At 43.7% G+C, this 21,851-nt stretch overlaps 1 long non-coding RNA gene across 1 annotated transcript; it reads right to left on the bottom strand.

The window, feature by feature from the left end:
- Window positions 1-200: 200 nt before the first annotated feature.
- LOC148886883 (uncharacterized) lies at window positions 201-21,499 on the bottom strand. Its single transcript, XR_016117779.1, has 4 exons — window positions 21,368-21,499; window positions 20,176-20,261; window positions 18,948-19,041; window positions 201-486 (listed from the first exon to the last, which is right to left on the bottom strand). It is a non-coding gene; the product is annotated as an uncharacterized LOC148886883 (long non-coding RNA).
- Between the last annotated feature and the right edge of the window lie 352 nt (window positions 21,500-21,851).

Consider the following 21,851-nt stretch of genomic DNA (forward strand, 5'->3'; position numbering starts at 1 on the left):
GACTTACTATTTTTTTTTTCGGACAAAAATGCCTTACTATAGTAAGGCGTTTTTTTCGGCCAAAAATGCCTTACTATAGTAAGGCGTTTTTTTTGGCCAAAAATGCCTTACTATCTATGGTCATTTTTTACAATATATACATGGTTGTTTTTTCGGTACACAGACAGAGCGCCGCTCATTATGAAATCAAGTCTCGATTTTTCATTGACGACGCAGACGAGGAGATTGTAAACAAAATGGACGGCGCAGGAAATCCGCCAAAATGAGACAACAAAGAGAGCAATCCCAAAAATGAGGGTCCCCATTTTTTTTTGGTGAAATTGCACTATTTGTAATTAATGCTCAATTAAACTCCAGGCGGGCGCCCCCAAATCCCTCGGATGGTCCCACATGAGCCGTCGCAGCTGGTCCACATTGGAGTGCGGGGCTCTGGTTACCTTGTTAAGGTGAACTGGCTTCCTCCCTGATCCCGGACACCAGTTGGCCCTTAACAAAAAATAAAAATAAAAAGTGTGATTACGGGCAGACGGGAGCAACTTTTTGCTGCGATCAATCAGTAAAACTATGGATCAAAGTCATATTTTTCAATCATTTTAAAAATCTTATTTTTTCTGTTATTGGATGTTGGATGTACGTACCTTTATTTGTCTCGCAGCGGAGAAATTGACATTTCACAGCAGCAAAGTTATAAAAAGAAGAGGAAAGGAAAGAAAGAAGTAGAAAAACAAAATACAGGAGCGGCGGCCATCTTGAAGTAAAAAAAAAACAACAATAAAAACTAAATAACAAATAAAATGACAACACAAAGACACAGACTCAGTCATTCTTCAGCACTGGCTGTAGCCTCTTTGTGACGTGAAGCAGTTCTAGATGAAAGAGGAGAGGATCAAAGCGTCCTTTTTACCAGTGGATCAGAGACATTTCAATGTTACAATTCCTAATCTAAACTGTTTGCCACGTGCCAAAACGATGGCGCCAGTTGAACGACAACACTCGAACGCATCACGACCGAGCGTCCCAACGCCTTAACCCCCCCCCCCCCCCCCGCACTCCCAAAAATGAGCCTTCACTGAAGCCGTCGTCATCATCATTACCATCATCCCAATTGGCGAGGTCACGGGCTATTTTGCCATCACTTCATTTCGTCTGCGAGGGACTTTTCCAATCATTCATGTACAGTCCAAGCTCACTTTTCAACCATAATCCGTTCCAGAAAGCTCTTCGGAAACCGATTTGCTAAAAAAACGGAAATATTTCAGAATCAGAAAGCAAGTGACATATACTATCTCTTAGCTATCTATTAGCTAGCTAGCTTTATATCAATTTGAGCTACTTCCTGTTACTTATATAGCTGAATAGCTATATAGATGTAGAACTATCTATTAGCTAGCTAACGTTCCATCTATTTGAGTTACTTCCTGGTTGAGTGAACGCTGGCGCATATGGCTGCCGCTGCTCACCCACAGAAAAACTTATCCTGTGACTGTAAAGTGACCTTGAGAGTTTTGAAAGACGCTTATAAGTGAAATGTATTATGATTATTGATTAATGATTCATGATTAATGATTCATGATTATTGATTATTGATTATTGATTAATGATGACTTTTTAATTATTATTATATAAGTAAACAGAGGATAGGCGAGTGATGCATTCAGGTGCACTCGGTTACGTTGAGAACCCAATTTCAGTTGTAAACCGAGTCATCAAAAACCCGAAATTTTGGGTGGAAAACCCAATTGGTCGAGAACCAAGACGTTCGACTGTACTGGTGAACGTTAGTTAGTAGGACAAAAGTAGCAGCTAGCATCGCCGCTAATCTCACGAACGGGTTTTCCTAGCCAAAATGCGCCTTTTTGAAACGGCGCTCCAAGCTAGGTTTGACAATTAGCCGCAGGCCGTGAGGCAAATTGACCCGTCTCCGCCGCCTGTCAACCGGACGTCTCATTTCACGTCCACGTCCCGCCCCACTTGTCAAAACAGAGTGACGGGTTGACGTGACATGTCGGCGACATCGCCTGCCGCTTGTGACTTCCTGTCTATCAGATAAAGACAAACGTTCTGCGGCGAGCTAATTTTTAGCCACAGAGAATATTTGCCAAATTAGCATTGCGCAATGTCCAAAGACATGGAGAGCAAAAAGCCGCCGGCTGTTGCACTGTTGGGCTAACGTCTTGTTGAAACAATGCTAATGGGCGGCTAACAAGCAGCTAATGTGAAAAGTGCTTGTTATCTGTGCGCCTTTGTCCCCCCCCCCCCCCCCCCCCCCCTCTAGGCGAAACCGGCGGCTAATCCGCATCGACCGGAGGCCTCCGTCTTCCATTGTCACATTTGGAGTCTCCCGAAGGGCCGCAAATTTGATTGACATTCGGTGTCGTCGTCCATTTTTTTCCCTCTTGAGCTTCAATCGGGAAGATTTTGTTTTGTTTTTGTTTGTTTTGGTGACTTTTCTTTTTGTGATTGACGACTTCATTCAGTCCGGCAAGCGCGCCGCTTCTTTCTGTGCGTGTGGACGGAAACAACAAGGTGGCGTCGGCGCTTGATGAATGAATGGCATATTTCTCGCACGGTTTACTCTGCAGCGAAAACGCCTTGGAGTGACTCATTCTTTAGACTGAAAGAAGAAGAGGAGGCGATGGGGGGGCAGCGAAAAAAAAAAAAAAAAAAAATATGGGCACGGTTGGAAGACATCACAATGTGTTTGAATGGGCCACAAAAGAAAAAGTGCAGCTGATTCAAAGTGTCTCTTTTGTCTTGTCTTTTTGTTTGTTTTGGCTTCTTCAATGGCACCTTTTCATACGCGGAGGGAGAAAAAGAAACAACCTCCTTAATAAAAAAAAAAAGCACCGCCCAAAAAAATAAAAACTCCATTAAAAAATGTATTGCGAGACTAATAAAGGCAAATCCAATCCAATCCAATCCAATAAACTCCCCCCAAAAATCCATTAAAAAAATTCATTAACAAAACATCCCCAAAAAACAAACTACATAAAAAATTAATATTAAAAAAACACTTATTTGCAATATGATAAGAGTCTAAGCTTTCTTAGGCTGTATTGAATGTTTATATAGTCCTAAAACTCAATATTCTGTGGGTCGAGTGATAATGACAAAAACCCTGGCACCGTCTTCCAACCGTCACACCTGGACATTATTTTTTTCACATGTCTGACAGTCAATGAGTTAAATACATAAATATATAAATACATAAATACACAGATACAAACAATGACATTTTTTGGAAACGGATTAATGCCAATTGCATTCGTTTCAAAGGAGAAAGACGATTTGGAATACTAACATGGCACATTTTCTGACCTAATATCTCAACAAGCCAGCCTGGTTTTAAAGAATTCAACATCAGAAAGTTGTGGCAGACACACACACACACACACACACACACACACACACACACACACACACACACACACACACACACACACACACACACACACGCACACACACACACACTTATGCACACACACGCACGAACAGACGGCGGGGCCAAGTACTGGTTGCTCCGAGAGACGTTGATGAAGAGCCTCATCAGGCCTGTAAAGAGGAGATGGTCCACTTTGAAGTGGACCATGACACTGTCCAGAACCACACAGACACACACACACACACGAGTGCGCTCGTTCAAAGTGTGTGTTTGTCATTCCAGGGTTATAAAGGTGGATGTAAACACAAAAGGAAGAAAGCAAAAGAGCACAGACGCCGTCAAACGCTGAGTTAGCGAGCAGGAGACAATTTGGTTGGTTGGGGGGGGGGGGGGCTGGGGGGGTCTCGAACTCGGATCCATCAAGAAGCTCTGATGTCATGAAGGAAGTGCAATTAAAAATGGCGGATAGCAAAACAAATATTTAGAAATGGATTTCGGGGGGGATCAAGCTAAACGGAACGCATGTCAGATGAAAAGAAAACGAAAAGGCGGCCATCTTGTCAAAATCAGGACAAATTAGGACAAAGACAATCAAAACGGAATTTCTGAGACAGGAAAAAAAAACAGCACCCCACCCTCCATTTATTATAATTAAAACCCACAAATCACAACAATTTACATTGAAAAAAATGGCGGAAGAAAGAAAAAAATATCAAAAAATGTGGAATGACTTCCATTGGTTACGTGTCAATACCCACTTTGGCCACAAGGGGGCAGAAACAAACATACACAAAGCCTCAGAGGAGTTTAAAAAATGGCAAAATGGCAATAATAATAATAATAATAATAATAATAATAATAATAATAAATGTCATTTATAAGCGCCTTTCAAAACATTCACAGGATCCGTTTTTCAATGCAGCTTACGGAAGGAGTCGCAGCGCTAGCGAAACTCGTCTTGGTTTGGATCTGCCCGCGCCGCCTCGCTAGCTAAGCGCACCCAAACAAAGGGTAGCCAGACGCGGCGCACAAAACGTTAGCTTAGCCATACGGACAACGAAAAGGTAGAATTTGCGGCGAACTGCGGCGCATGCTAGCAAGGCCTGGTCCCAGAAGCCCCGCCCCCAACCGCCTCCTCTGGTGCTGTCAAAGACCCCCCCCCCAGTTGCCTCCCCTCTGCCTCCTGACGGTTATTGAAGAGGCCGATGTCAGCAGCGAAGTCAAGCGGCGTCTTCTCGGGAAGGGGCCTAATGCGTCGCGTTTGACCTTCCTCGCCGTCAATCACGTGGCGGCACGCCTTCAGATCTCCCAAAACGTGCCGGCGTTCGCATTTTGCGCACGTGTCAAAAGATTAGCAAAGGGAGGGGGTGAGATTATTTTTTTAAAAAAATCTATTTTTCCAGCTTCAGCTGTTGTTCAGGCGCATATTTTGTACATCCGCCCCCATTTCAAGCTCAGATAACTCCAGAACCATATCACTTAGGAATTAACTCATTTCGTTGTACTAAATTCATCCTGTCTACTTGATAACTAATGTTAAGCAGATTCCTTACTTACAGACAGTGTATTGTCGGTGTTCAAATACCTGACATGTTTCGGCGACTACTTCCGCCTTCGTCAGAGTGTCACGGATGTTGCTGTGACGCGCCATTTTCAGCTGGTGTTGCTATGGGGGCGTGACCTACCTGTCAGAACTGACAGGCAAGCCACGCCCCCCGCTGTCCGCTCGTCCCTCCAGGATGCTGCTCCAGGTAGTAGAGAGCATGTAAGCTCCCTCATCCCTGTTGATGGTCCTTGGTCCTCGCAATAAATCATGCAATAAATCATACATCGCATAAGTCATGCAATAAATCATACATCGGGGAGACAGGAAGGAGTTTCAATACAAGAAAAAAAGAGCACAAGAACGAGTGCGAGAAGGAGACGGCAACAATCCAAACAAGAGCAATAAAAGAACAAGCACAACAGGAGCACCATAAATCAGCCATCACGGACCACTGCAAAAGAGAGAACCACATCATGGACTGGGAGAAGGCCAGAGTCATCCGCACCGAAGACAACAAACATCAGCGCTGGATCAGGGAGGCCATTGAAATCCGAAAGCGAGGACCAAGGACCATCAACAGGGATGAGGGAGCTTACATGCTCTCTACTACCTGGAGCAGCATCCTGGAGGGACGAGCGGACAGCGGGGGGCGTGGCTTGCCTGTCAGTTCTGACAGGTAGGTCACGCCCTCATAGCAACACCAGCTGAAAATGGCGCGTCACAGCAACATCCGTGACACTCTGACGAAGGCGGAAGTAGTCGCCGAAACATGTCAGGTATTTGAACACCGACAATACACTGTCTGTAAGTAAGGAATCTGCTTAACATTAATTAACTCATTTCATTTCATTTATAATCACCTTTCAAAACCCTCAAGGACACTTTATTGCAACAACAACAACAACAATAATAATAATAATAATAATAATAATAATAATAATAAGAAGAAGAAGAAGAAGAAGAAAAGAATAATCATCATCATCCTCATAATAATACATTTCATTTATCAGCCAATATGTATGTATTGTATTGTATTGTATTTTGTACAGCCGCCCCCATTTCATGTTCATATAACTCCAGAACCATATAACTTAGGAATTAACTCTTTTTTTTCTTCTTACGGTGCATTGAATGTTTATGTCGTCCTAAACCTGAATTTTCTGTGGGTCCTGCAATTCGAGTGAAAATGACTAAAACCCTGGCACATTTTGGAGCATGGTCTGGCAGTCAACGAGTTAATAGTGCTTTTTTTGGTTTAGTTTTTAAACAGGTTATTTTAGATTAGTATTGAAAAATCTCACAGACTTTTATTTTGTAATTTCCTGCAACTTTATTGTCACTTTTTTTTGTTAACAACAACAACAACGTGAGTTTAAAATGTCCATTCAAGCTAAGCTAAAATTTGGATTTGGGTCTTTTTTGTTGTTGTTGTTGTTGTTGTTTTTTTAGGGGGGGGGGGGTGTCCCACCGCCATCTTGCATCGGCTTCAATAGGGGGCACTAGTGGGCCGCTCCGGAGGAAGCGCGTTTCCTTTGCACCGAAATGAGTCAGAATCATTTGCTAAGCTAATTTTGACAACCGCTCGTTTCTTTCCATTCACAAGAAATGACTCGTTGTCAAACCAAAATAATAATCATAATAATCATAATCAAGATAGGCGTTGGCCAGCAGTCGCCCACGACTTGATTGACATTTTTGGGGGCGGCGGGGAGGAGTCATCATGAGTCAGCATTCATTCGCCCATTCAAAAATGTGGTGGTCTCGCACGCATCTAAATTCGCATTTTTTTTTCCCACAAAAAAAAACAATACAGATCTAATCCCGCAGCCAAGATGGACGCCAGCCGTCATGATGTCATGGCATGGGCGGGGCTAGTGAGAGAGAGAGACAGGTGAGTGGCGAGAGTAATTGGTTTCCTGCCGGGGATTAACTTGTCTGCCTCGGGGGGGTTCGGCCTTCAACAATGCGCAGGTAGTGTGTATCATCCATGGTTGCCGCGGCAACCCCAATTTTTTTTTTTTTGGGGGGGCCACGCGCTTTGTCCGCTTCGCAAACCTTTTAGCGAGATGTTCCGCGCACGCCGATGTGGACGTGCGCGGAATGTTAACCTGGGTGAGCTAGCGCCGCGTTAGCATCTTAGCGCTAACGCTTTGGATCGCGGCGGGGCGAAGATTCGCTCCGACTCATGTGCGTAAGAAACAAAAAAAAAAAGGGCAGGGCCCCGAGTCGCTTCCCTTTGCTCTGATCAAGGGATTTGCGTTTGATTGACAGCTGGAAAGCCGAGTGACACGTTGATAAAAGGACGCCTCGCCGCAGGGCTAAAAGGCAAAGCGGTTGCGCCAGGTTCCCACCGAGCGGCCGGATGACGACGCCGGGCGGCAAAGAGACGCCCTGACGCCTGCGTGGCGGGCGCTGTCGTGTCTCGACAAAATCCCGGCGAGGAAACGCGCCATTTTATGAGCGGGAGTCCGAAAATGCGGCGGGGGAGGGGCATTTAAACAGGTGAATAAGCCCCACCCCCAACACAAATAGTGGCGGCAAATATTGAAAAAGTAGCGCCTGAAAGCGTTAGCGCTAGCAACCTGTTTTGCTACGCTTTTCTTCATTCAAACGTACAAAGTGAAACAAAACACACTGATGCCTCTAGTGGCCTAAAGTGGAATCGCAGCAAAGGAAATGTTTTATTATAATAATAATAAGAAGAAATAATAATAACAATAATAATAATGCATTTTATTTCTAAGCGCCTTTCAAAACACTTTACAGTCACAGAATATTTTTTCTGTGGGTGAGCAGCGATAGCTAGCTAATAGATAGCTAGCTAGATAGCTAATATGTTTCCTGACTCAAATAGCTAGCTAGCTATATTGCTAATAGCTAGCTGTCTAGCTAGATAGCTAATAGATAGAAAGCTAGCTAGCTAATAGATAGAAAACTAGCTAGCTAGATAGCTAATAGAATGCTAGATAGCTAGCTAATAATAATAATAATAATAATAATAATAATAATAATACATTTCATTTAAAAGCGCCTTTCAAAACTCTCAAGGTAACTTTACAGTCACAGGATACGTTTTCTGTGGGTGAGCAGCGGCAACCACACACTCGATAACAAACCACGTCTGCACTCAAAGGGGGTGTGGAAAAATTAGTCCGTGGCGCTGTGTGGTTTGGTTCGTTTGTATGCCAAGATTATATTCTCACGAATTTAATGTTCGTAAGGCGAAAAGTTCGTTAGCTAAAGCGTCCGTAAGCCGAGGTGTGGTTTGCGCCCTCATTTTCCCGCCACAAGTTCATCCCCGTGTCCGTCCGAGACGCTTTTATGAATTCTGTGCAAGCGACGGAGAAGGTCAGAAATGGAGGGGCGAGGGACGGTGGGGGGTTTTGCTCTAAGTGCCCCCCAAGAGAGCAACCCGGGTCAGGGAGTGGACAACCTGCCAATTACCCCCCGCGAGTCGTCCAAACGGCAAAACGGCGGCGGAGGTGACATCATGGATATGTATGACACACCCGCGTTGGCGCCGCGCGGTGATTTCCCCAGGTAGCCGCGCTAAGCCCCCCGCGCGGGCCGCGGATTTGCCCGACACCTTGTTTAACACAGACGTCACACAAAATCAGGACGGAAAGAAAGAAAAGATGGCTTACGACGAAGCGGCTCAGGTCCCGCGGAGGCGCTCGCCTCGCTTTGATTGACAGGCGCCAAAGCTCGGAGATCCCGATTGAGTCTAGCGTGTCAATGCGCCGCCATTTCGTCCATTTCTGTCTTAACGGGACAGACGTTGTGTCCCTATGCTAGGCTTGGCGATGCTAGCCTCTGCAAAGCTAGCCTCTGCTATGCTAGCTATGGCGATGCTAGCCTAAGCATTGCTAGCCGCAGCGATCCTAACCACAGCAATGTTAGCCACGGTGATGCATGCCACTGCAACGCTAGCCACGGCAAAGCTAGCCTTGGAGATATTAGCCACAGCAACGCTAGCCTTTTTGAGGCTAGCCTCCACGATCCTAGCCTCGGCGAAGCTAGCCTCTGCGATGCTTGATACGGTGATGCTTGATACAGCGATGCTAGCCTCTGTGATGCTAGCCTCAACGAAGCTAGCCACAGCGACGCTAGCCTTGGCGATGCTAGCCTAAGCATTGCTAGCCATGACCGTGCTAGCTACGGAAATGCTAGCCATGGAGATGTTAGCCGCACCGATATTAGCCTCTGCGATGCTAGCTATGGCGATGCTAGCCTAAACATAGATAGCCGCGGCGATGCTAGCATCGTGTTGTGCTAATCGGTAACATTCGGCTCCATTTCCACTGCGGGTCTTGTCAATCAAACTCCGAGAAGGTGAAAGATCAATCACATGGTGCGACGTTAACATTCTTCCGTCATCATCGATCCCGTAACAAAAAAAAAACCTTTGCAAGCTAACGTGTTCGAACGTCAACATACGCTAGCACAGCATCAAACTTTTAAAACGACTTCTTTGTTTTTGCCGGTGCAGCGGTAATATGCCCCCCCTCCCCCCAACCACTTCGCCCTGCCCGCCCACTCGCAGACAAACGAAGAGCCGCCACGCACCGAAGATTTTGCCGACGAGGCACCTGGCGGAGCTAAACAAAAAGCTATCGTGAAGACCTGTCAAGTTTCCGCTCTACAAACGGCGGGGGTGCGGCGGAGGAGGAGGTGGTGCGGGGTGTGTTTGGCGCTCGCTCAGGTCCAAATTGGCTCAGGTAATTATGCAGACGGCGCGGCTAGCGGCTAGCGGTGACATCAGAGCTAAAGCTCCGAGATGGAGCTTGTTAGCGGGCAGCTCCATTAAGGCCCCTGGACGACATCTAAATTGGCTTCCCCCGAGCCGCCTCCCCCGCCGCCTCCCCCGCCGCCACCCTCATGTATATACATGGCAAATCCCCGGCAGACACGAGCAAACGCGCCCGGCCCAAAAGCTCGGCGGCGTCGACCCCTCGCCGCAGCGAGGAAATCTCCCTCGATCGCTCCATCCCCGAAATCCGACATCCCAATACGACCAATCGTCATGCCAACCGCGATATCAAGATATGTTAGCTAACTGTCCAGGTTTTTTCGACAAACGTTCTAGCTTTTGGCTATCTGGAGCTCTATATTCGCGATTCATTCGCTATCCATTAGCTAGCTAGATAGATATTAGCATAGCTATATATCTAGCTCTCTATCTACAGTTTTAGCTATCTAGCTATCTACGTATTCACTATCTATTAGCTGTCTAGCTGGCTAGCTACTAGCTATATAGCTAGCTAGCTTTCCATCTATTTGAGTTACTTCCAGGATGAGTGAACGCTGGCGCGTGTGGCTAGCCCACATACGGCAAGCGTGACTCAAAAGCTCAGATGGGATTGCACAAGCGGCAACGCTACTTCTTCTTCTTCTTCTTTTGTATTGTTGTTTTTTTCTTTGGGTGCGTAATGGCCTCCATTTGGAACAACTTGCAAAATGCTATTACGGGCGCTAAAGTGGCTGGTTTCCAACGCCACTTGTGTTAGCGCCGACCGCACTCGGCTGCTTTTTAAACCGTGCGGTCGCACCGCAGCGGCGCGCCTCGCGCGAGGCTGGACAAAAAATTGGAAAAGAGCTGATATCGGAGACGGCTTATTACAAGACGAAGTGCAGATGGCGCCTGCCTGCCGAAAGGGCGACTGGACGGAACGCCCGCCGCCGCCACCGCCGCCACCTCCGCCACCGCCGCCACCGCGCACCTTAGCGCTTCTGAGTAAACTGCTACTTAGGGAGATATAAGAATACATCAACTAAAACAGTAAATATGTCTACATTCTGTTTAAAAAAAGAAATACTCCTTTCATTAAAAACATAAATATATAATTAAATACATAAATAAATACATAGATAAATAAATGAACGAATAAATGAATTAATAAATCCATAAATAAATCCATAAATAAATAAATGAATAAATAAACCCATAAATGAATCCATCAATAAATCCATAGATTAACAAATAAGTAAATAGGTAAATAGGTGAATGTGCAAATAAATAATAATAATAAAACAAATAGACACATAAAGAAATAAGTAATAATAATAAACAAATAAAAGAACAAATAAAGGAATAAATTAATAAATAAACAAATAAACAGACAAATAAATAAATAAATAAATAAATAAAAATAGACAAATAAATAGACGAATAAATAAATAAATAAATAAATAAATAAATAAATAAAGTGAAGATTCTAAAGACTACAAAAGTTGTCCTATGAAAAAAAAGTCGACTTTTGGGACAGGGTTTATTTTGTATTTTTCAAAGGTGAAAAATACAACATTTCTGCATGATGAAATTTGTAAGATAATATAAATTCAGATAAGATAATATAAGATAGGCTTTCATAGTGCCAAAAGGGGGAAATTTGCAATATAAAGCAGCATTTGTCCGCTAGATTTGGTCGCGCCTGCCTGAGGGGAATCGCTGGAAAAAGTGGTGGGCAGGATGCGGAGGGTCCAGTAGGATTTTTCCGCACCCTTATTTGGATTCTTGCAGTGTGCACAATGGCCCCTGGGCCGTCCAGCCATGACGGTTAAATGGCAATGACATTCCTCCCGAATCAAAAACTGTGCTGGCGTATTGGTGCTGCCACTTTCACAAGATTCGGTGAGTCAAAAGGCAGCGCGTGCACTTCAAAGGTGTGGAAAGTCATCGTAAGCGTGGCGCCAATAAATGATGCGCCGTCCAAACGCCGGTCGACGCCTTTGTCATAATGGCGGCAATTAAAATTCATCTGGCAACATCTATGTCAATCAATCGGCGGCCATTGAAAAAAGGAAAAAACGTCGCCGCGAACGTGAGCGAAAGCCGCCGCCGGCAGAGCATTGATTTTGTAAATCGGGGCAGGGTGAGAGCACCAGCTGTGTTTATTTGACCTTTGACCCCCCCAGGGCCACTCCAATCTCAACAAGAGCTTGGCCCGACGCACACGCGCGTAGCATTACTGACCCCCCCCCCCCTCAATTAAAAGACAGCAAAGGTCAGTGCAACAAAGGTAGGAGTGGACGGGGGGGGGGGGGGGGGGGGGTCCCCAAAAAAATGTTTTTATTCAATGCACAATAAGGCACTCTGATGTCATCATTTTATGCTTTGGTGTGCTTGATTGCAAAGAAAAAAAATCAATTAGTGCCATTCATTACTTTTAGTTCATTTTATTGATTGATTTTTAACTCATTCACTGCCATTCACGAATGTATTCGAGAATTGATAATATGACGTAAAGCGCCATTTCTGAATTTAGTAGGGTTTTAGTTTTTCGTGCTTGGGGGCCGATAAAGCGCTGGCCAGACCTCTTGCAATGGTTTTTCCCTTTCACAAGGGGGCAGCATTTGTCTTTTGTCCATGTTCGTGCTTTGTTCCAGCTTCCTGCTGTTAATAATAATAATAATAATACTTTGTATTTATAAGCCAATATGTATGTTTTGTATTGTATTTTAGACAGCCGCCCCCATTTCAAGCTCATGTAACTCCAGACCCATATCATTTAGGAATTAACTATTAAGGTTTCTAATCCTGTATTGAACGTTTATGTCATCCGAAAACTCACTATTCTGTGCAATTTCAGTGACAATGACAAAAACCCTGGCACTGCAATGGACACATTTTTGCACATCGTCTGCCGGTCAATGAGTTAAATGACAAGCAAATGGTCAGATGGTGGCTAAAACGGGCATCAAATGAAAAACTAGCATGTTGCTACGTAGCGCGAGTTTTCCGTCTGACTCGATGGAGGAAACACTTTAGGAAAACTGACTGACGGAAAAGGTCAGAGGTTTTTTTTCTTTTGGGGGGGTGAGGGGGGTCAGGTGAGGAAGGAGGGAGGGAGGGAGGGAGGGAAGGTGTGTCTGGCAAGGCTGCTGAGAGCTTTTCTCAGGTAGGTCTGCCCAAACACGACAACCTTGTTTACTTGTCAGCTTGCGCTTTTGTGCGGGCCTCCCACGGGAGACAAAAGAAAGGGTGAGGGGGGGGGGGGGGAAAGCTCTTAAAGACCACCGATGGAGACGTACGCAAAAGAACCCCCCCACCACCCCGCCCACTTTGTCTTTACGCATGTATGCTTAAACATCCTGACTTGTGTGTGTGTTTGCGCACACGCGTGTTGATTTTTTTTTGCGTGTCTAAAAAGTGACCCGGAGTGCATGTTGTGTTTGTTGCTGGGCGGGTTTGTGTACAAAAGCAAACACGTGTGACTAATTCACGCTGGTGAGCAAAAAAAAAAAAAATGTGGGCGTGTCGCTGTTTCAGTAGTGCTGAACGCTTTTTTTTTTTTTTTTTTGTAAGGTGTCCTCAATTTTTTGGTTGGTTTCGATTTTCTTCAAATGAGTCACTTCCAATTACAGATGCTACCCAATTTACGAAACGACACGAGTTCAAGAACGCTCGTTCGCAAGTTGAATTCGTTCATAAGTTGAATTCGTTCATAAGTTGAATTCGTTCGTAATTCAAATTTGTTCGCAAGTTGAATTCGTTCATAAGTTGAATTCGTTCGTAACTCAAATTTGTTCGTAAATTGAATTCGTTCGTAACTCAAATTTGTTCGTAAGTTGAATTCGTTCGTAACTCAAATTTGTTCATAAGTTGATTCAGTGCTATATTTTGAATGGAATGTATGTTGAAGGCTTATATAAGTATGTTGAAGGCTTGTACTAATAATAATAATAATAATAATAATAATAAATTTACTTTACAAGCGCTTTTCAAGGTCTCTCTCAAGGTCACTTCACAGTCACAGGACAAGTTAGATAGCTAGCTAGCCAGATAGGAACTGTCTCCATGAAAATCGGAAAATGTCAACGTACGTATGGAAACTAAATCCATCCATGGCGCCAATTTAGCACGTTACAGTCCCAAATTATAATTCTTCTTCTTCTTCTCTTGTTAAACATGTCTAGATTGTGCCGATAGACGTAGCATGTTAGCAGCGAGGCAAATCTGGTCACGTGTGCGCGTGAGCTACTGTGGGAAACCCCCCCCAGACCTGGATGAAGATAACCAGAGTCGCAGTAGCTCATCCTGCTAACCCCAATGACCCCCCCCCCCAAAAAAAAAAAAAAAAAAAAAAAAAAAATTACAGGCGAACAGCCATCATCCGAAGCTCGGGGTCAGCGCATACCTGCGCTGGTCTGAGTGAAGAAGCTTTTTCCCATTTTTATCTGCGCCTGGAGATAAAAGTACCAGACCGCTATTTTCACCGGGCGTCCTCCAAACCTGGAGCGCCTGGAATTTCCAGAAAAAGGCCGTAAATTGCGACGCCGGCGTTTTTCCTCCTCCCAAAACAAGATGAAGAAGAAGAAGAAGAAGACTTGTGAAAAACACATCCATCACTTTTGCTTCTGACAGAGTTTGCATCTATTAGCTAGCTAGCTCTCTATCTATTTCAGTTACTTTCGGGTTGAGTAAACACTAGCGCGTGTGACTGCCGCTGCTCACCCACATAAAAACTTATCCTGTGACTGTAAAGTGTCCTTGAGAGTTGAAGGATGAGTCGCCATTTTCTTTGTCAGTCAAAAAAGGGCCTCGCGCCAAAAACAACCCGGTGTCAAAACACGCCACAAAGATGGCCGACGCAGTGCCCGAAAGTATGATTTGCGCCCCAAAATAAAAGAAAATGTCTATATTGATACCTTAATTTAACTGCATACGTATTTTGCTAGCTAGCTAGCTAGATAGCTTACCAACTAGATAGCAAATAGAGAACTAGCTAGCTAGCTAGCACGATGGGTCGACAGCTAGATAGATTATTATTACTATTATTATTATTATTATTTAGCATTTGAGCTAGCAGCTAGCCTCAGTATCCGTTTCCTCAATTGTTTTTTTTTTTTTTTTTTTTGCTCTGAAAGCGAACGTGGGACCGCATTCCAACTCCTTTCCGCTCTTAAGTCCAAAAGTGCAGTATGAGGAATTTCCTTTTTGGAAAGGCGGAGGGGGGGGGGGGTTGGGGGGGGCTAAACCAAGTCGTGATGACCGCGCGGATTCTTTACCGCGACGTTTGCGGTATGGGAGGCGACAACTCAGCACATTTTTTTTTCTTCAACCATCATTGTTTGACATCTTTGTTGGCTTGAATCGTGGCGGCCATCTTGGGGGGGTTCTTTATCTTATTTCAAGAACGGAGAACGAAATGTAAACAACGTGACACAATGTGCAAGCAAATGAACCAAGGAAGTAGTGTAGATCATTCTTTGGGGGGGAGGGGCAAAATTATACGATTATACAATTGCTAATGCTATAAATTTTGTCAGTATATGGACTTGAAGGTAATGGCAATGCTAATTCATGCTAAATGCTAAAATGCCTAACCTAACACAAAACGAAGCTAAGTCAAGACGAGGTCCGAGGATCCTAACACAACCCATGCTAATGCTAATGCTAACGATGGATAATGGGACTTTGGAGTGACCTTATTTTGACAGACGTTTCAAAATGACATCAGATCTGAAGGCGGGAAGGGGAGGTTGGGGGGGAGGTGCGTTATTTTAAAGGGCCGGCGCGGCGCAATACGATCCCATAAAGCGCCGCCGTAAATCTGGTCTTGGCTGCCGTTGAGTCCGGCGACGTCCAGATGTTGAAAAACAATTCATCAAGATGATGATCTGAAGCATTTTGATCGGGCAAAGGGGGGTCAAGGGGGGACGGGGGGGCACGAGGACCCCAACGAGCAACAGAAGAATAGCTTTTAATCCTGTTGGGAATTTGTTGCTAAATGCTAAACAAACTCGCGGCTACGACAACGTTCAATCTTTCATTACGGCGACAGAAGCGCTGCAACGGGAAGACGGCGCGACGGTACTCATGTTACACCCCCTCGCCCCACTCAAGAAAAAAAAACTCTCCTTGGCTCTGTTTGCACTGTATAATAATAATAATAATAATCTGCACACAGTCCACATGGCTGCCTACGTAGTCCTCAAAGATTAAATCTTCCTGCCTCCAAGACTTTCTTGCCAGATTATTGCCGTTTGCTTAAACGGGAAAGGCCATCAACACTCACAAATCCTTTCCCAATAATTACTCCCTCTCTCTCTCTCTCTCTCTCTCTCACACACACACACACACACACACACACACACACACACACGCACACACACACAGAGATTATCTGGGATGTGGAATACCGTGATGACTCAACGAGTGGCAACAGGAGTTAAGTAGAAGCCTGAAGGGAAGGCCTACGCTAGCTAGTCTGCATGCCCAATTGTGCAAATAGGTCAAGGGATTATAGTACGACGCCCTTTCAAACCACTCACTACTCCATCTATGTACCTGTGTGTGTGTGTGTGTGTGTGTGTGTGTGTGTGTGTGTGTGTGTGTGTGTGTGTGTGTGTGTGTGTGTGTGTGTGTGTGTGTGTGTGTGTTTTGGCATTTTTTTTTAACATTAAAGGACAACCGACATCTCCGGACAAGTTGTGTCCATAATTTGTAAAATGGCTTCAAATGACTTCTACTGAGCGTATTTGAATAAGATTCCACTCGCGCTGACTATTCAGGAAGTCTTGTTTTTGAGTTGGTGACGAGTCCGTGTGTGACGTCACGAAAGGAACACCCCTGACCCGAAAAAAAAGACACATTGTAGCAGTCCTTCCATCACGTCAACGCTTGTTTGGTCTGAAAACCTCGTGTTGCACCAGAAAGAGCCAGAAGAGGGCGTCCAAGCTCCATGTAAGGAATTTATCAGCCTGTGGAAACGGGCTGATTCATTCCTCACAGGAGCTCGGTGGCCATTTTCTGCCTCTTTTTGGGTGAGACATTTCCCCCCAATGTTGTCTCAAAATGGCACGGAATAAATTCTTTAATGGATTGCAAACATGTATGCTTTCCTCTTCAGAACTATTTGAATCATATTCATAACTGGATGTGTAACAAGAAAGCATCTTCTCCCAATCTGAAGCCATTGTTTTGATTTTCTGGCAATGCAAGACATCTTGGCGTGACGTCACAAACTGGGGGCGGGACTTGCCATATTCGCAGCTCCATTTTTTTGCAGATTTTGGACACTTTAAGTCATTTTTATTGGTGTTTTGCATTTGAGTCAAAATATCATCCTGCGTGTTTTGGCTATTTTAGATGCTATCAAACGTTGTTATGATGTCAGTTAAGAAACAAAAAAGTGACGTCGGTTGTCCTTTAAAACCACAGTATCTGATGCAAACGTCATTTTTCATTCATTAACTTTTTGTATATATCCATTATATAATAAATATATCAATATATTCACTTCCACACGCACGTTTTTTGGGCTATATATATTCATATGATTATTTCTTGATTTTATACTTCAACAGATAGCATAATTCAACGATGATAAAGGCCCCAAAATAATCTTTGGACAACAATAACATTGTTATATGCTTGCATGGAAAATTTGTCATCAGAAAAAATGTCCGATAAAAAAAATAAGTCATAAAAAGATTATTTTTTTTTTTACAATATCCTTCTAATTGCTCGCTTTACTAAAAAGGAAGCAGTGATTCTGTCCAATAGTGGGGGGGGGGGGGATGAGGAAGATGAGGAAGATGATGGCGACGGTGGGATGACAGTGGGGGTCTGTGACGTCACCGCACGGCAAGAAAGTGGGCGAACCGCCACTCAAGCTCCAAAGCAAACAAGTCGATGCGAGTGAACGGATTGGAGACCGCTAACAGTCCAAATCCATTTTTTTTATTTATTACCGTTATTATTTATTGCTCTTCTGCTGGGAAGCTCGAAACCGGTAAGGACAAAATATAGTCACTATTTTTATATATATTTTTCTTGCTGGTGAAATGGTGGTGGAGTGGAGCATCTTCTCATACATAGAACACCTTTGCAAGTGACTGAAATACCACGTGTGCGCGTCAATATGTCTTAAAATGAAAAGTCAAGGGGTTATTTATTTACTTATGCAACACCCCCTTTTGGAATTTATGACCATTTAATCGTCGTTGTTCCAAATTTTAAATAAAAATCGCCAAGTTAGCAATTTTAGAAGAAAAAAAAATGCACTTGAGATGCTGACGTGAGTTGATGGGACAGACGACGAGTCGCCATTTTATTTTCTCATCTGGATTTTTATTTAGTTTTTTTTTTTTTTTTTTTTTTTTTGGGGGGGGGGAGAGATGCAGATTTTTAACGTAGATTTTATCCTGGGGGTGGAATACGGTCGAATAAACCAATCATATATGCAATTTCTAGTATATTTCACTAAATTCTGTCCAACTTTGTGAAACAAAAGTGATGAAAGTTATTGATGGAAAACACAAGAGACATTTTTTAGCTCTCAAATTGGCGCTCGTTTCATTTTGCACCGGCCAACATGCAGTCAAGTCATCGCCCGGTTAAAAAAAAACGTGTGTGTGTGTGTGTGTGGGGGCAACTATCACCAAGGTAATAATCAGCGTTGTCCTTCTCCTGTTACGCGCGCGGCAGACGGACTCCGCTTTTGTTTGGGAAACTTTTTTTCCTCCTCTTTCCCCTCAAAACACACGCGTGCGGCCTTTTTTTCCAGCGTATTTGCGCTTTTTGGCCTGCGGCGACGTCGATGACCTTTGACCCGCCGGTGCCGGTGGCGCATGCGAGGCTTTGTCGGGAGACATCCATCACGCGCACGCTCGCAGAGAAAGGATGCGGGGAGCGAAAACGACTGTTCACGTGAGAGGCTATCTATTAGCTTGTAATAACCACGGGGGTGGGGGTGGAGAAACTCATGTCATTCACTCGTTCATTCATTAGGCCGTTGGTCAAGTGGAAGTGTTGCTTAGACGTCAATTGTCGCGGTGCATTAGCATTTTTGACGCTAGCTTCAGTTGTTGTTAATCAATATGTATTGTATTGTATTGTATTGTATTGTATTGTATTGTAAATACAGATCAATATTAGAGGGGGGGTATATATGCAAAGTGGATAGTTGACAGCTTGTTTTGCATTGAAGGGCCTTGGGGGGACTTTTCCGGTCCGACTACATGGGATTTTATCCCCCCCCCCCCCCCTCAAAAAAAGAGAAAAAAATGTCTTACAAGAGCAGTCGTGGCGCCAATGGCGAGCCCAGTTGATGCAAGTTGACCTGTCACACATGCCGGAAGACAAAAGTCAGTCTAGTCGCGATGTTTCCTGAGACAAAGACATATTTTTGTGCGTTAGAAAAATTGCATCACACCCCTCGCCCCCCAAAAAAATAAAAAAAAAAAAATCGGTCACAAAAATAGGATGCATATGTCAATGTGTTACTTTTTTGCCATGCAAGCAAATGTATTTTTGTGTGGTCTATCACGATAAATTGCTATCATAGAAAGCTGGACGTTATTTATTATTCCTTAATAATATTCACATCAATTAATTGCGATTTGATGAAAAACGATCATGTCACCATTTACAAAGTGATGCGTTCGAAGGCTCAACAAAAAAAATCGACGAGCTCAGCATCAAATAAGGTGAGATTTTTAGGGTACAGTGCGGAGGTTCGGTGTCACTTTTTAATTTAAAAATCACCCCAAATAATTAATAAGTAAATAATAAGAATAGTACTACTAAAATATAATGATCAGAATCAGAATCAGAATCATCTTTTACGTAGCGTTAGAAGTACAAATAATTAACACCCAAATACACACGTATATAAGCCTAACTCGTTCGTCAAAACAAGACACGCGTTTTCAGAATAAAATGTATTGTTATTACTATTATTTTGAAATCGATCGTTTTTCCCCCCTCCTTATTTTTTTCTTGTTAAATTAAACGTTACGTTGCACGTAATGAAGCAAGTTCAAAACGTTTTTGTTCGCTTTAAAACTGTTTATTCGACGTAGAAATATTCACATTTACTATACAAATAATCTACAGGAGACGAAAAAGAATGATGGACGTTTGGATTATATTAATACTAAAACTCGAAGCATTTATTCGAAAGTGGACACGTTTTATGAAGTCTAAATCAGATGAGAGGGGACGTTCTATTCAGTGGACCTTCGATACATTACGATAAACAAACCGACATATTTGATATTTACATAAAAAGAAGAAGAAAATTACGTTTCAAAATAAAGTGGCTGGACGCCGCCATTATGGACACCAACGTCAATTGTCAAAACGTCACCTTAAATTAAACAATAAAATCGAATTAATTTTGTCTTCAAATTGGCATTTAACACCACACAAAACTTATTAAAATGACCAACTAGTAGTCAAGAAAAAAAGTATACTTAAAAAAGAGCCAATGTGAAATCAAAGAAGTCGATTTAAACGTACCACAGAAAGGGGTCACGTGGAAACGGTGCATTCAGTGACCGTTCAATAAAACGCCATACAAGCAATCTCAATCCTGGGTTTTACTTCTACAAACAGCAGGTCAAAAGTTACTTTGAGTTCAACACGGTCATAAAAACAAAAGTTGTAAAAAATACGAACAAACATCTGAGGGGGTGCGTTCACGGCCCGCTAGATAACGTTGGGGACTCGATATTGACGTCGCAAGCTAATTTCTGGATTGTCACCGAAAGTGGCTTCGGTGGATGCGTTTTCGTGCAATAGGACAAACTGCGATTTACACGCCAACAGGTGCTAAAATTGCCTTCAAAGGAGACTCGATTACAAGTATGAGCGGATCGTGAAAATAAACACTCGGTGCTCATTTTAAACAAAATCTGGAAGGCTTGTAATCACAGACGCCTCGGAAAGAAGACGAAGAAGAAGAAGAAGAAAGGAGAAAAGGATTTGCTTACGACTCGAAAGAAAATGTCGTATGCTAGCTAGCTTGCTGGTGCATTCGCGTACGACAACATCCACGTTCGTCAACAACGGACGTTTTGCTCACGATGAAAAATATTAAAATTATCACAGCTAGTTGAACGCAAATTCAATTGTATAAATGTGTTTGTTTGATATTATTTAAAAAACATGACATACTTTACTATCTGAAACGATTGTTCGTGAAAATAGGTCAGTGGGGCTCGTGATCCATTCGCCGATGTCAACGCGATTACAAACCCTACTCGAACATTTACAAAAAAAACCAAAAAATAATACTCCAAAGGAGCTCGGTTTGTTTCTAGAAAACAAATAAACATACTTATTATTGTGCTGATGACCATTTTATATTCCAATTAGTGGCGTGCGTGCGTGCGTGTGTTACTTCCGGGTTGAGTGAACGCTGGCGTTTGGCTAGCGTTGCTTTACCCGTACATAAGCGTATCCCGTGACTGTAAAGTGTCATTGAGAGCTTTAAAAGGCACTTATAAATCAAATGTATTATTAATATTCTTAGTTTTTATCTGTATTATGATGATTGAACACCGAACCGAGAGTGACATCGGCCAAGTGCCGCATTCACAGACGACTCGATAAAATCGGACAAAGCCCAGCGGTGACCCCGAGTTGGCATTTATTGGCGCTAATTGTTTACCCGTGACACGAAAAGGTCAACCGAGGCGCGATAACTCACGCAAGCTTTCAGGCGCGCACTCGACTATCCCCGTACGCGTGCACGCGGCCAACTATCGCGACGCATTCTGTCGTATCGATCGACGAGCCAAACAGTAACCGGGCGAGCCCGTTTTTGGAGGGCGAATGTTTGCTCTGCTGAGCACATACGCGCACACGAATATTCACGCGCACGCGCTTGTCAACGGGCCGCGTGTCGTGGCGCGGCGTGGCTGCGTGGGCGTGTGATTGCTCGGCACACAATGCACGACGAGCATGCCGATGCTGGAAAGAAGTTTCCAAATCAAAACAAAACAAACTCGTCTTGCATGAGAATGACGCCATTTTTGTTGTTGTTTTTTGTCATGTGGATTTTGCGGGTGACGTCGCGTGGGAGTGTTTTTATTCCACGCTAGCACAAAAAAAAGAAAGAAATGGCCGCTGACTATTTAGGTGTAGTTCGGTGACGTCACGGCGGGGGCAGGGCTCTGGAGCCTCGAGTGGGC

The sequence above is a fragment of the Hippocampus bargibanti genome, linkage group LG16 (genome assembly GCF_051943395.1).
Source record: "Hippocampus bargibanti isolate YZ-2025 linkage group LG16, ASM5194339v1, whole genome shotgun sequence".
Lineage (NCBI taxonomy): Eukaryota > Metazoa > Chordata > Actinopteri > Syngnathiformes > Syngnathidae > Hippocampus > Hippocampus bargibanti.